This window comes from Podarcis melisellensis (assembly GCF_964234715.1).
Source record: "Podarcis melisellensis genome assembly, chromosome: 5".
NCBI classification, from domain to species: domain Eukaryota; kingdom Metazoa; phylum Chordata; class Lepidosauria; order Squamata; family Lacertidae; genus Podarcis; species Podarcis melisellensis.
In genome coordinates, this window is record NC_138537.1 from 81,533,797 (window position 1) to 81,547,586 (window position 13,790).

Here is a 13,790-nt window from a genome sequence, read left to right on the forward strand (position 1 = left end):
CAGACTGCAACCTCCCCCCTCTGAGTTGCTTTGAAAATTAAGTGGAATGTATAGTTATATATTGAAAAAGAACCTTTTTTATTGTTATTTTATGTTTATGGTGTATAATCTTTAGGATACTTTAACTGGAAAAGCAGACAATAAGATAATGGTATGGGGGCCATGGCATACTTTAAATAACTATATGTGATTATGATCATTATTCCTAAGCAAATAAAAACATTTGTTGCTCACACTGCCATCTTCTAATTTTGCTGACAGATATACAGTGTGGTCAAAGCCACACATTCAAAAACTGATGTAGAAGAAGCCCATTTTATACATTTTCCACACCTGTAGCATTTTAATATGATTGTTTTGTCATGTTTATTTTAACGTTTCCGGAACTGGTTTTTATATTCTGTAAACTGCTTAAAAGCCTATAAGGTATTTGTTATTGTGTGCTTTAATTATATATTGATTTATTAGTTAAACCAGTAAGGAGCCATTTTGGAATGTAAATTAAGTATAAATTAATATATTATTATCATCATCTATCACCATCATCACAACATAGAAGCAAAAATAAATGACAATATTGATAATTCAAATGAACAGAGGTAAATCCTCAAGCAATTTGCCTGCAGTCAACCACTTGACAACAATAGGATAATGCTTCCTTCAAATGGTGCTGATAGGAAAGGAGCTGGTTATTTCAGTCCATTGCCATGAAACCCTTCTTCATTAAAGCTGGGGCATATCATTTTTATAGAAGTTTAACTGTTGTGTCTTCCCCCAAAGAGTCTAGGAAATTGCAGTTTGACGGGAGTGTGGTGAATTCTCTCTTAGGTAATTCCTGTCCCCCCTACAGAATTACACATCAGAGAATTCCCTGAGGGAACAACGATAGAAGCAATTTAAAAATGGCCTTTCTGTCCAGGAATTAGAAGACAACAGCACCATGGCTCATGATGAGCTCTCCGTTCTGCTTTCCCATGCTTTCTTTTACATCGAGTGTGCCGTTGTGAGGATTAAGTCAGGATTTGCTTGACATTATATACATGCCCCATATCATCTGATTTCAGGACAGTTTAAAAGCACACAAAACACAAGACCAGTTAGGATTGGTCAGTCAGTTTCATCAGTTCTCCAACCTGATGAAACAGTGGCTGGTCCTAAGGAAGAGAGAACAACTTCCCTTTGGTTGCTAGGCAACCAGAATGGCCTTGGCGGCCATGTTGGGATGCTTATCAAGATGGCTGGACCGGGGCTGAAAAGCAGTAATGGTGGAGGTCCCCAAAAGCAACAACAAGCACACATAGGCTCAAACTATGGAGTTATGTTGGCTGGGCTTGTTCCTTCATGGTGGTTTTGTTTCTGAACCAAAACTAGCCCTAGATTGGCTATAGGACAGGAGGGGGGTATGGAATAAGCCCTTCTTATTTAGTCCATTTTCATCTCTTTCTCTATATGTTATTCACCTACCTGAGAAAAGATGCAGAGCCCCATATCTCCCCACTGCTGTTCATCCTGCAGGTGAAGATGTTTTAGGAATGATTTTGAGCTGGGAAATTACCAGGTCTTCCCTAACCTCCCATCTCTCACCCAGCCACAGGCTGCTTTGGGTTTGAATTATATCAGAGGAAGGAATTATGGAACTGCACATAGGGTGCCATTTTAGCCACAATTTGTGCTGGTCAGCTCTGGTACGTGGTCATGTGCATTAATCAACCCTAGGCTGACTTTTATACATCACTGATTTTCCAACAGGTGACTCAGGATCCCACCAAGTTTTTCCATCATTCTTTGCTCACACAGCCACACCACTTTAACATCTGTAAAAGCGGGTTAATGAAATGCTGATTGATTTGTACACACACATATATATATATATATATATATATATATATATATATATATATAAACTCCCAATGAAATTAAATTGAAAAGTGTCATGACACCAGAGAAGTTCTATTAAAAGTCAAAGCAGTAGCATTGGGAACGAAGCATGCATGTTTATAACTTGTCTTGTTAATGAGGTGGCACTTCAGAATAGCACGCCGTGGCTGCTCTGTGCAGAACAGGTGCATCTGGGTAGGAAATAAAGTCTGAAAGGGCTTGGAAGTGGGAAAAGCCCAGTATGACAAAAGGGACTCTTTAGCACAACCCAAAGCAGTGCTTTAAAATCAAAACCAAATCACACCAGACATTAATGCTTGTGCAGAAACAAGAATCACACCCAGATCTGCATACAAAGGGGAAGTATAACATAACTTATCCCATGGTCAAACCTGTGTTTCATAAGATGATGTTTTATCTGTTTACATAGTGAGGGACTGAAATTACTATTACCACTATTACTATTACCATTACCATTATTATTATTATTCACAGAAAAGATCACAATATATAAAATCAAAATAAGAACACACGCACCCCAAAAAAGAGCCACATTTTCAAAGGGTATAGGATGTCCATCAGGTCAAGCAAAGGCCTGGTGAAAAAGGAATGTTTTTACCTAGTGCCTAAAGGTGTATAATGAAGGCGCCAGGTGAACTTCCCTGGGGAGACCATTCCACAGATGGGGAGCCAACTGCAGAGAAGGCCCGTTCTCATGTTGCCACCCTCCACACCTCTCGAGGAGGCACACATAGGATGGCCTCAGAAGATGATCTCAGGGTCCGGGTAGGTTCATATGGAAAGAGGACTTCCTTCCCCCGTACACTACACCCACAATGTCAGGTGTGACAAACGTGTCCTGCACATTTGATCTATCTTCCTTTAAAAGGATTGATGGATCGAAACACATGTGACAAGACTCCACAGAAAAGTGTTAATTAACAAAAGGCTAGGCCAAGAATTTATCTCATCGGACAAAGTTAAGAAAAGAGGAGTGGTGATATATGCAAAGGAGAACTTGTCACCAAAATTCGTATTTAAAGATGAACAGGGTAGAATTTTGGCAATTGAAATTCAGACACAAGGAGAAAAGTTCTTAATTCTAGGAATATATGCCCCAAATGATGGAAAATCGGAATTTTTCAAGAAGCTGCATGAGACTATGCTGGACTATTTGGATTATAACAACATTATCATGTTGGGAGATATGAACGGAGTCGCCTCAGTGAATATGGATAAGTCGCAAAGTGCTAATATAACGAAAGACGGCAGACTACCAAAAACCTTTTTCGAAATGACTGACAATTTGGATTTGATTGACATATGGAGGATCAAGAACCCTCTAGGGAAGGAAGGAACTTTCTTTTCTGAGGCCCACATGACATGGACGCGAATCGACCAAATTTGGATAACTAGAGGGCTGGCACCTAAGACCAGAAAAGTGGAAATCTGCCCAAAAACCTGCTCCGACCACAATGCTTTGAGAATGGAATTGAGATTAAATACAACCGGATCTTTCAGATGGAGAATGAATGACGCTTTGTTAAGAGATCAGGAGATTGTTAAGAAGGCCCAAAAAGTTTTAAAGGATTATTTTGAAATAAACTTAAAGACAAACGTGGAAAAAAGAACAATCTGGGACGCAAGTAAAGCAGTTATGAGAGGGTTTCTAATACAGCAGAACACGATTAAAAAAAGGCTCTGGAATGAAAAGAAGGAGAAGATTTTGGAGAAAATAAGAGAAGGAGAGAAAAAACTGAGATCCAGGCCTAAATCAAAGGAAGTATTGAGAGAAGTGAAGTTTTTCCAGGCACAATATTCGAAACTGATAAATCAAGAGGTGGAATGGAAAATTAAACAAATGAAACAAAGATCCTTTGAATCTGCTAATAAGTGCGGGAAGTTGTTGGCTTGGCAGTTGAAAAAGAGACAAAAGCTTAATACAGTTACAAATCTAGAGATTGAAGGGAGAATGGTTCAGAAACCCGAGGAAATTAGAAAGTGTTTCCAGAGATATTTCAAAGAACTTTATTCACAAAGGCCACAAAAAGGCTTGGAGGTGGACCAATTTGTCACAACTAATGGATTACAAAAAATACCCCAGGAAATGAGAGCAACCCTGAATTGTAATATTACAACCCAAGAAATTGAATGCGCCATTCAGAACCTCCAACTGGGCAAGTCTCCGGGACCTGATGGACTTACTTCCAAATATTACAAGGCATTGAAGGATTCATTGATACAACCATTGTTGGAAGTTTGTAACCAGATTATGGAGGGGAGGAAGGCACCGGAAACGTGGAAAGAAGCTTTCATCACGTTGATACCAAAATCAGAAACTGAAAAAACTCAACTTAAAAACTACCGTCCTATCTCACTCCTAAATGTGGATTACAAAATCTTTGCAGACATTTTGGCAAGCAGGTTTAAGAAAGTATTAAATGAAGTGATTCATAAGGACCAAGTAGGCTTTCTCCCTGGCAGACATTTATTTGACAACACAAGAAACATCATTGACATTTTGGAATTTTTACAGATTAACTCAAATACAAGAGCGGTGTTGATCTTTATTGATGCGGAGAAAGCCTTTGACAACATCTCTTGGATGTTTATGAAGAAAAATTTGGAAAGGATGGGAGTAGGGCGGGGGTTTGAAAATGGAATAGAAGCAATTTATTCAGAACAAAAAGCTAAATTGATAGTAAACAACGTGGTGACAGAGGAGTTCAAAATTGAAAAAGGGACACGACAGGGGTGCCCTCTATCTCCTCTGTTGTTTATTTCAGTCCTGGAGGTATTATTGAACATGATTAGAAATGACCGGTTGGCACAGGGAATTGTGGTCGGAGAGAAACAATATAAACTGAAAGCATTTGCAGATGACTTGGTATTAACATTACAGGAGCCAGCCTCTAGTACTAAAAGAGCGTTAGAATTAATTTCTGACTTTGGTCGGGTGGCGGGATTTAAGCTGAATAAACAAAAAACTAAAGTTTTAGCAAAAAACTTGACAACTACTGAAATAGAGGAGTTCAGAAAAGAAACAGAACTAAATGTGGTTAAAAAAGTAAAGTACTTAGGGGTGCATCTGACCTCCAAAAATTTGAATTTGTTTAAGGACAATTATGAGAAATGTTGGTCAGAGATCAAAAGAGACTTGGAAACATGGTCAAGACTGAAACTTTCCTTGTTGGGCAGAATAGCTGCTATAAAGATGAATGTATTGCCGAAAATGCTATTTTTGTTTCAGGCCCTCCAGATCGTGGATAAGGTGGAATGTTTTGGAAAATGGCAGAGGGATATATCTAAATTTGTCTGGCAGGGCAAAAAGCCCCGAATAAAGTTTAAAATACTAACAGATGCGAAAGAAAGAGGGGGGTTTGCCCTGCCGGACTTGAAGTTATATTATGAAGCGGCAGCCCTCTGCTGGTTGAAGGATTGGATTTTGTTGGAGAACACCGATGTCCTCGACCTGGAGGGATTTGATAATGCTTTTGGGTGGCATGCATATTTGTGGTATGACAAGGTTAAAGTTCATAAATCGTTCAAAAACCATATTGTCAGAAGGGCAATTTTTATGGTCTGGTCAAAATATAAAGACTTATTGGAGAGTAAAACTCCGAGGTGGCTCTCACCGATGGAGGCCAAAGCACGTAAAAGACTCAATATGGAGGCCCACTGGCCTAAATATTGGGAAATAATTGAAAAAATTGGAGATAATTGGAGGTTGCAGAGTATGGAAAAGTTAAAAAACAAGGTGCGAGATTGGTTGCACTATGCTCAAATCCAGGAAGTTTTTAAAGCGGACAAAAAAGTGGGTTTCCAGGAGGAAAAATCGAAACTAGAGACAGAGTTGCTTGAGCCAAAATCTAAGTTAATTTCGAGAATGTACAACTTGCTGCTTAAATGGAATACACAGGATGAGATTGTTAAATCCTCCATGATAAAGTGGGCGCAGGATTTGGGGCACAACATTATGTTTGAAGACTGGGAAAGGTTATGGAACACCGGAATGAAATTCACGGCATGTAGTGCCTTGAAGGAAAATATTATGAAAATGACATACCGGTGGTACATGACCCCAGTCAAGCTTGCAAAGATATATCACCTGTCTGATAATAAATGTTGGAAATGTAAAGAGGAGGAAGGGACATTTCTACACCTCTGGTGGACCTGCCCGAAGGTGAAGGCCTTCTGGGAGATGATACATAATGAACTAAAAAAGGTGCTTAGACTTACCTTACCCAAGAAACCGGAGGCTTTCCTACTGGGCATGGTAGACCAGAGGGTGGCTAAGAAAGATAGAACTTTCTTTATGTACGCTACTACAGCAGCAAGGATCTTGATGGCAAAGCACTGGAAGACACAAAATCTACCCACACTGGAAGAATGGCAGACGCAGCTGATGGATTATATGGAACTGGCTGAAATGACTGGCAGAATTCGAGACTCGGGAGAAGAAGAAACGGAGGAAGTTTGGGAAAAATTTAAGGACTATTTGAAAAAGCATTATAAGTTGTATGAATGTTAAAAAATGCTTCTTTCTGGGAAATTATAGCTTCAGTATCGGTAAATCTTTGAATTGGTAAATAAGGCACAACAAGACAGAAGTGGTGTAATGTAATAATTTTATTGTGTTGAAACTAAAAATTAATGGATTCGGATTGAAATGTCTAGAGACCAGATATCACGATAAAATGGAAGATATATTATTATGTTTAAAATAAGTCAACAAATTGCTGAGGTTTTGGTTTCACAGAGAATGCAGTGTCCGGAAGATGGGGGGAGTCCACTAGATTTATGGAAACATGTATTTGGAATTTGAATTTTGTATATTATAAACTTAATAAAAATTATATAAAAAAAAAAATAAAAGGATTGATGGATCACTTGGGTGAGACAGAGTTTCCTCTTGTACTCCACAGCTAGATCGTACACCTCTTATTTGATCTACTAGATCTCTTCATATGTGACAAGGATGACCAGCCTATATTATTATCAGTTGTGTGGAACAGAGATGATCAGAAAGTGCAGTATGGACGACTGGGGAACCTTCAGTCAGTTTCTGATGGTCCACCTTGGTTATTAAGACATACAAAACTGGTGCTTGCTGGTTTCTGAGGTTCTGGAAAATACGGTCTGACCAAACAAGACACCTCTTATAAGCCAACAAATTTAACACAGGCCGCTGAGGGCTTGATAAACATCACCAGCTCAGTAAGCCAACCAGGACCCTCCTCTTTCCACCATTGGTCGTTGTATGAGGCTCACAACTCAAAGCTACCTCATGGCAGTGTTTCTTTCATGCTGAGTGTTTAATGTGCAGAAGAGGTCAGAAGCCCAAGGCAGTATAAGGTCCTCAACTACCTTTATTCAACATTGTCAGTGACAACAGCTTACTCATAGGAAAACAAGAACCGAACTCACAGGACTACACAATAAAAAACCCCAGCATGAACTGACCGTTGACAGTTGAAAGTGCAAGCGCTTACTTGCCATTAGAACGTTCGTCTACCAACGCTTATACGATTGGTTAGAACACGCCTTGTAACATAAAATGTGTTAAACCCAACACATAACACTGAGAAAGTGAGTCATGGGCCAGTTCACTGCAGTATAGAAAATGGGTATTTCCTCAGAACAGATGGCCAGCTGCCTGCCCTTTCTAGCAAGACTACGGAGGATGCAATATTTTAACAGTGATACCATTTGATGCCCACCACCCTAACCCTTGCCAAGGTTCCATGTCAACATGGTCATGTTTACTGACGGTTTTAAGGGCCGCTGATCCAAAAAAGAGATGCAACAATTGGCTGCCACATTACTGGCTGGGACTTTCTGGCACAAGCGCAACTCCTGAGCCTGGTTCTGTCTGGATGATTTGTTGGTAGCTGAGTTTTCTCTTTCCCGGGTGCCAATGCAACCATTACAAAAAGAAAAGAAAAGAAAAAGAAAAAAAGAATTCAGTGAATTTACAGTCCAGTAATTGGCAGCCAATGAGAACAATCAAACATGGCAAATTAACAGTTTAAGCTGTAAATCAGGTGTGTGATTTGCTCTGGTAAGTGTAATTGTTAAAACTGCTCATTTCAAACAATGAAATGGCACCCGAAGGAAACCAATTTAAAAATAACAGATTGTGTTCTGCGCCGAACGTTGTATTAAAATAGTTACTTTAAACTCCTCTCCAATAGCTGTAAATTAATATCATGGTATAATCTCATTATTATACCTGGCATTGTTTTGTTTCAAAGGGAGACCTTTTTTTTCATTCACAGATGTAGATCGGTTTTCGTCTGAATCTTCACTTCTATCAGAAAGAAGTGAAGTGGACAACTCCCTCACTAAGTCCAGCCAGCTTGTTGGGGGGGGGAGACCTTTTCTGAGCCAAGGAAACACAAAGCACTCTTCGTCCTATCTAGTTTTCGACACTACCAGAATCACACCATTAAACTGGGTTAACTGCAAAGAATATATCAGAACCATGAAAATCCCAGCTTTCCTTTTTAAAATAACAAATTTCTAGCTCTCATTTTTGCGATCAAACATTTTAAAAAGTGATGGCAGTTTCCCCAGAACGCAACTGACATCCTGTTTAGGCCTGCATTGGCTCCAAGACTCTCCTTGTGCATGAATGCACACAGTACATATTTGCTGTTTGTCCTTTATCCTTTCACTCCCCACCACATCAAAAATTGCTCCCCCAATGAAGTAGATTGGATTTCAGAAGAAGCTGCTGATGCCACATAGGACCAGTGCTATTCTAACAGGATTTCATCTTTCTGTTTCTTCCCACCTTAACCATCCTTTCCTTGAAGCCCTTGCTTAAGCCCTGGTCTTGACCCAACAAGCACAAGTGCACTTGCTCCCATTCACTCTTTGTTACAGGTGCCTTTCCCATTCCATTCTTGCTCCAGAAACCACTTGTGGATTGTAAGCCTGGGGCAGAGACCTACCTTGCTTCTCCTCCACTGCCCACAATCAAAAGCACATCCCATTCCACCTGATGGCACTTGGAACATGGATACCTGTTAAACTCAACTTGTTTCGGTTTCGCCCTTCTCAGACCTCATGTCTGATGAACGACTGGTGCAAACCGCAACATAAACTTTCCTAAGTAAACAGCCTTCAGTATTGTAAACTGCAAAGCACTTGTGATCACAGCTTCCAGAGCAGGTGCAATTTGTGTAAGCTATTCCTAGTGGCAGCTGCAACCTTGAGATTCAACCACAACAGAGGATCCAGCAATGCGCCTAAAATGTAAGCAGAAAGTTCTACAGCTGTAACTCCTGGGATTATTATCTGCATTCTCCGGGACTGGCCCAGATTGGGTACAGCCATACTTAGAACCAGATCTGGTGTATATGTTCTCTGGACCAAGTTGCTCTTAATCAATTGCTGAGTTTGGAACAGGCTGGAGTCCAGTAGGCAGAATAAGCTGCTCTATTGACCAAACAAGGGCAGGAGGTGAGGCTTCTCCTATTAATCTGACAAATCCGGGGGCTTTGTACTGCTAGTCAATCACAGGGGTTGATGTTGCACATTCCTATGTCCTTCTGGACCATATACACAATCCTGCATAATTTATTAGGCTGCATTGTCAGCCTTATATTATGAGTACTCCTTTCAAACCCTCTATAAAGCCTATAGAGGGGTTCTGCCTCCAAGCCTGGGATCTCAGAAATGGCAACGTCTCTTCATCTGGTGAGTAGAAATCCCTTTCAGGACCCTTTTAGTTCAGAGTTTCAGCTTGGTATTTCCTGATTGCTTTTTACCAACAACCTCGGGGACTGGAAACTTGTAGTTCTTTTTAAAACAAAAACAAGGGTACTAGTGAATCTGAACAAAGAACCCAACACAGCACTGGGTCATAAATCAGAACGTAAACATTCATGGTTTCCTCCATGACCAGACATATCATTGTCCAACTACATTGTAGTTGTAGTTTTGATTTGATATCCCACTTTATCACTACCCTAAGGAGTCTCAAAGCGGCTAACAATCTCCTTTCCCTTCCTCCCCCACAACAAACACTCTGTGAGGTGAGTGAGGCTGAGAGACTTCAGAGAAGTGTGACTAGCCCAAGGTCACCCAGCAGCTGCATGTGGAGGAGTGGAGACGCGAACCTGGTTCACCAGATTATGAGTCTACTGCTCTTAACCACTACACCACACTGACTCAGCAAGATATTAAAAATCGGGGGCTGAATTCTGATGTAGCTTCCTGCCATTCTATACTAATGCATCAAGGAAGTTATGCCTAATTTACTCTAACACATCTTGTATTGTCAATTATAGGGGTCATATTTTAAACTGAGCAAGAGCTGAAGGGCCAGCAACACTGACACTTTCAGATCAGGGGCTCTTTAGTCCCCAGCTTGCCGCCTGTGAAAAGCAACAACACATAGGTTTGCCATATTTTGAAGAGCAAAAAGGAGGACACCTTTGCCAACTTCCACTTTTGGATCGCTATTGTGACTCTACCCATGAAAGAGAGGACATGTCCTGGAAAAAGAAGGAATATGGTAATCCTAAAACAGCTTTGCAAGAGTTCTTCCCTTAGCTGCTCACTTTCATATAGAAGAGCGGAAGTCTGCCAGAGCTCTTTTGCACAAGGAGGAGGAGAAAGAGTTAACAAGTCCTTTGCTTCCGTATCCATGGAAAACAGCAGCTGAAATGCACAACAGGGTCTGTTTCTGAGGGTCAGGGGCCACGCGGGAGGATTGCTTTACTTTGTCCACAAAAAAAGTGGAGGAGACAATATTCAGAACACCCGCCCACAGTTTAGCACCACAAGGCAAATGCAATGTTAAAATTGTGCTTCAGAAATAGCAGACAACCCCTGAAATGGTCTGGCATGGCACTAGCAGCCACTGTTTTTGACAAACATAATGATAAATGGTGGTGTCACGTCAACAAGTTACATTGCAAATGTCAATAGATGGGAGATTTTACTGCTTCGTGTGCTAGCCGCGTGAGAATAATCTACCTGCACTCAAAACTGAGTCATTTAATGCTAAATGTTCGATGAGATGCAGGAGGCAGAATTACAGCTGTTGCAACATTTGATTCAAGTTTGGTTTGTGGCTATGGATAAAGAGAGATGAATGAGGGCTTATGTGTGTTAGTGCTTTCCAAAATGTGTATCTCATTTCATCCACCTGTAAGTCTGATTTTATATTTGGTCTTGATTTTTCTTTTTGTTCTTTTTTTGCTTAAAGCAGAAACACAGCAGAAATAGAAGTTGTAACACAGAGTTGCCTAATAAATTAAGCTACAGGGATTTACAGAAGTGATCTTCTTTCCAGTCTTACATGATGCCAAGACACTTTCCAAGGAACAATAAAGGCATGCTACTATGTTCCGTGTTGTACCAAACCTTTTTCTATGAATTTCTTATGTTAGTTTGTCCATTTCAATCAGATCTCAGTATTTCCATAAAGCCAAAACTGAGCCTGACATCGGTGCAGAGGTTTCACCTCATTCAGTTCAGGGGATACAATAACAGTGACCTTTACAATAGAGCTATAGGGTAAAGGTAAAGGTACCCCTGACCGTTAGGTCCAGTCACGGACGACTCTGGGGTTGCAGCACTCATCTTGGTCTATAGGCCAAGGGAGCCGGTGTTTGTCCGCAGACAGCTTCCGGGTCATGTGGCCAGCAGGACCAAGCTGCTTCTGGCAAACCAGAGCAGTGCCCAGAAACGCCGTTTACCTTCCTGGTGGAGCAGTACCTATTTATCTACTTGCACTTTGACATGTTTTCAAACTGCTAGGTTGGCAGGAGCTGGGTCCGAGCAACAGGAGCTCACCCCATTGCGGGGATTTGAACCGCCGACCTTCCGATCGGCAAGCCCTAGGCTCAGTGGTTTAGACTGCAGCGCATCCCACGTCCCATATTACTGGGGGCTGTGAGGAAGGAATAATGCCAATCCAAACTGGGAAGTTATACTCTTCCTGGCATACTAGATGTTAGTTTACAAAAGCCTGGATGGAATTGTGTTGAAGTTCCTTTCTGTGTCCAGGGTTCTCTCTACCTCCCATCTAAGCATTACTGTACGTTACTTCAGATTTCAGAAATTATGTTCATATCTGATTCTAAGTGTGTCTGGGTCTTACATTCTAAACAAGTGAAATTTCTGGCTGTCCAAGTTTAATTTTCTCTGTGTTCCATGGAAACAGGTCAATATATTTCTATGTCTGTGACAGTAAATTCAAATGGGTCCCTCAATCTGGAAAAAGATAAGATAAACTTAACAATTGCAATTTATTGGCCTTTGCTGGTCCTTCAAAATCTGCCAAATTAAGTCTGCCACTTCACTCTGCTGAATGATAGGGTTGCCTGTGTACTTTGGAAAGCCCTCATAGCCTCTCCTCAAGTAACATGAAGTGAAGCCATTTGATATCAAACTGACTGAGGAAAATTTTTACTTCTGACACATTTTGCAAGCAGCACTTACTATATCCATACAGAAACCTTATTCAACATGTCTGAACAGATCTCTCCTTTCCCAACATTTTTTTTGAAGTCTGTGTATGCTGGCCTTTCCTCATTCCAAATGAATACTTGAAATCCGTAAGCCTGATTACTAACGCTCAGGCGTATTTCAGCACAGACCTCCATTTAATATTCTTCGGGGTCTCCTTTATTACAATAATCCTAATTACTGTCAGTTTGAGGCACAAGAGCCTGGTTAAAGCCACAGAACTCTCTGGAAAGTGCGCAGTGTGTTACAGGCACAACTACATCCATTCTCTTGGTTATGAATATGGAAAATTTCAAGGAGGAAGGGGGAGAAATATAAAAAAAATGGTGGGGGATTTGATTTTTAAAAACATTTCGTTTACTTGTCTGTTTGCTCAGAAACTTACAGTATGGTATTAAATTGTTTTAAACTGTGTCCCTGGCTACTAGTATCTGTAAGATTTGCCAACTTACCAGAAAAAAAGAAGCCAAGCCAGTTTTCAGCTTCGAGATTGGTTGCCAGAATTTTGTGCGTAAACTCTGGTTGCTAGAATTAACTGAGCAGAGCTTATACATACATATATATATATATATATATATATATATATATATATGCAGAAGTCTCAATCAGTATCAATACATTCTAACAGCAAACACAGCTGCTGAGCCCTGATGGAGCTGTAGCCAAAAATTGAGCCTCTAAGAAACAAGAGAAGGGTATTAGCATCCTCAGACGAACCCCAAGATTGACAATGGGGGGAATATGGGAGAAGTCTAACATGGTAAAAGAAAAAATCAAAACTGCTCAATTGGGACTGCAATGCTCAGTGGCCGTAGATCACTTGCTTTTGGTCCAGTCTGCAGTTAAAGTATAATCTGTGTCACTTGCCTTGGAACGAAACATTTGCTTGGTTATGTCTACGGAATAGAAGGTGGCAGGAGCCCCAAGGATGTGCTCAGACCAAGGCTGCGTTACAAAGATTAACCCAATATTAACCCTGCTGTGTGGGATTCCCTTGCAGATGACCGCAATGGCTGGATCCATAGCAGTGACCAGAGGAGGAATGACCAATAGGAGGAGAGCAAGAGACAGAACGCCATGGTGCAGCTGCAGCAGCAAAACTGGATGCCTTCATTTGCCACAACTGCAACAAAACATGTCTCTCCAGTATCGGTCTCTATAGCCACAACAAGCGCTATGGCTCTCCAACAGTTTGACTTCACTCTTCCATTCTCTCCCGGATGCCAACCGACCAGCCCACCAAGCTATATCTTTGCATAAATCATGTTGCTACATATATTAGCTTTGCCACAAATGATTGTTACCAAAAACGCACGTTGCAAAATTTCTTCATTAAGTAACAGAGCGAAAAGAGAAGAGAACACAGGCAGAGCATAGACAGACCCGCAGATGTACTGACGCGCCGATTAGATGGATAAATAATACAA

General features: G+C 40.8%; 1 long non-coding RNA gene across 1 annotated transcript; it reads left to right on the plus strand.

Annotated features, from left to right (window-relative positions):
- The first annotated feature begins 536 nt into the window (after nucleotides 1-536).
- LOC309371263 lies at nucleotides 537-11,238 on the plus strand. Its single transcript, XR_014168985.1, has 2 exons — nucleotides 537-1,515; nucleotides 10,176-11,238. It is a non-coding gene; the product is annotated as an uncharacterized lncRNA (long non-coding RNA).
- The last annotated feature ends 2,552 nt before the right edge of the window (nucleotides 11,239-13,790 follow it).